Genomic DNA, 2,500 nt, shown 5'->3' with positions numbered 1-2,500 from the left:
CTGGTCCAACCAAAACTATGGTTTTCGATAAGAAAGGTAGAAGCAAAAAACAAAACAAAAAAAACACAAAAAAACAAACACACACACACACAAACGAAACTAGATTGTCTTCTGTTTCTTCCTCTTCTGACTGCCAGGATTAGTTCAACAACTGTTTCCTTCTGCTACGTTGAAGCCTGGGACACTTCGACACAGTAATTCAGGTTGTTTTAAACATGTTCTGCGTTTGTAGAGTCAGTCTGTGGTTTCCTAACTTATCACGCTGGAGTTCTTGTCGGACCAGTCCAGTACACCTGTTCAATTCAAATCGTGAAAAAAACGTTTCCTTCAACCACACTACTCCTCCACTTCCCACGTGCACAATTCGTGGGTACAAATCTGGTAGGGGTAAGGGGATAAGGGGGTCGGGTGGGGTTGCGGGGAGTGCGGGAAGAGACCAAACAATGGCACTTGCAAAGGCACGCAAAGATCGTGGGCACTGATGGCAGTCAGCGTTTCACTTGCATTGCCAAGATATAAAGAAAGAAAGAAAGAAAGAGATGTAAACAGATTCACCTGTTTTGCTTACACATGAGTCATGAATGTTATACAATTAAAAGAAAAAAAATGTATCTATAATTAAAAAGAAAAAAAGAAATTGGGGAACTTTTTTTTTAATGAAGTGAACAAAACGAACTCCGGTTCTATCAAAAAACAAAAACAAAAAAAACACATAACCTTATTAAAAAGACAAAACACACACACACACACACACACACACACCACGAACACGTTCAGATTCCACACCGTTTTGTCAGTGGAAATCTGATCGTCTCCCCTCGCATGCGGATTGTACGTGCAAAGTGGACAGTTGAATGAGAGCCATCCATCAGCTCACCCTGTTCGGAGGGTGTCTCGTTCGCGGGAAAATGAGATACACACCTCGTGCAAACTGGACTTGGTTACGGGATGCACGCTCACCACCACAGCCGCACATGCAGATGTACACTTGTTCTTCCCTCTTCAACAGTACTGTGTATCAGTTTTGATTGAAGGGAGTCAGTTCAGTTCAACATCAATTTACAATATCAACATTAATTTACAAGATCAACAAAAAAAGGGGGTCACACGTGCCGTGTCAGAGCAGACAAGAGACACCGAACCTGTAGAATAGGAAATTATCAGTTTACATACAACGCTTTGATGCATTTGATCAACTCATCCACCCAGCTTCCAGAATCGAAACATCGGAAATTAGCGTGCGCGTTCCGCCCCTGCCCCCCCCCCCCCCCCCACCCACACACACACACAGACACACACACACACACACACACACACACACACACACACACACACACACACACACACACACACACACACACAGAGAAACACACACACACACACACCTGACAACAGTGTAAGGCCAACTTCAGTTTCATATCCAAAGTCAATCAACAGACAGCTCGTTTCATGACCAGGGTTGATGCACTTTGCTGAAGCATAAAGTCCTTCCTTGGGCAAACACTATAGAACTGCGGAATTTGTCTGTTCTTTTCTGCAGCTGCAACAGTGATCTCATTTCAATTTGTGACCTTTCTTTCCTCGTGTGCACGCGCGCGCGAATGTGTGTGTGTGTGGGGGGGCGTGCAGTTTTTGAGCATATCCCGCCTAACTGATTCCTTTGTTTCCAGACATGAATCGCTCTTGCTGTCAGATAATGTCGGTTCAAAAGCGAGAAATCCATTAACACTGCTTGACTATTCACTGCATATCTTATTCATAAAGCTATCAGAATGATGATGACGTACCTGACAAAGGCCCGACCCAACCAAGCTGTTAACACAGACGGGTGCTCATAACGGTGTGTTTTTGTTTGTTCTTTTTTTTTTTCACACCGGTTTGTACATTCACACGCGTTCCAAGTGTTCCACTCTTCACTGATGAACACACAAATGGCGATTGTGTTGTTGTTTAACATCTGGTGGGCTGATGCCAGAAAACACAAATCAGGGATGATCCATGGAGCTTTGTTACCACTCACTATGTTATGAATAATCATAAATAATCATAAATGTGTGTGTGTGTGTGTGTGTGTGTGTGTGTGTGTGTGTGTGTGTGTGTGTGTGTCCCCTTTTATGGCAGATCACGTATCTGACGGATCTATGCCGCTTGACAAAGCATCAAAGGGAAGCCAGATTTTCATTTCTATCTTATTTTTATTACTTTGATATATTCCTCTTAAAAAAAAATCTAAATCGCATATTTTGTGGCTTTCTTAAAGATATGTATTGCGCTGTTGTAAATATAATATCGGGGTTGTTGTTGGGTTTTTTCTGTTTTTTTTTTTTTTCTTTTTCTTTTCATTTTCAATTTCATATCAGATTAATCCTCGAGTTGATCGTAAGGGTAAACTCCGCTTTTGACACGAACTGGTATTTTTGCTCCAACAGCGCAATATCCATCAGAAAATAATACAATTGCAAACTCATACAAAACAGTATATAAGTTAAACGGATGTTGC

Source organism: Babylonia areolata, chromosome 1 (genome assembly GCF_041734735.1).
Source record: "Babylonia areolata isolate BAREFJ2019XMU chromosome 1, ASM4173473v1, whole genome shotgun sequence".
NCBI classification, from domain to species: Eukaryota; Metazoa; Mollusca; class Gastropoda; order Neogastropoda; family Buccinidae; genus Babylonia; species Babylonia areolata.
Note: the sequence above shows the minus strand (reverse complement) of the source record.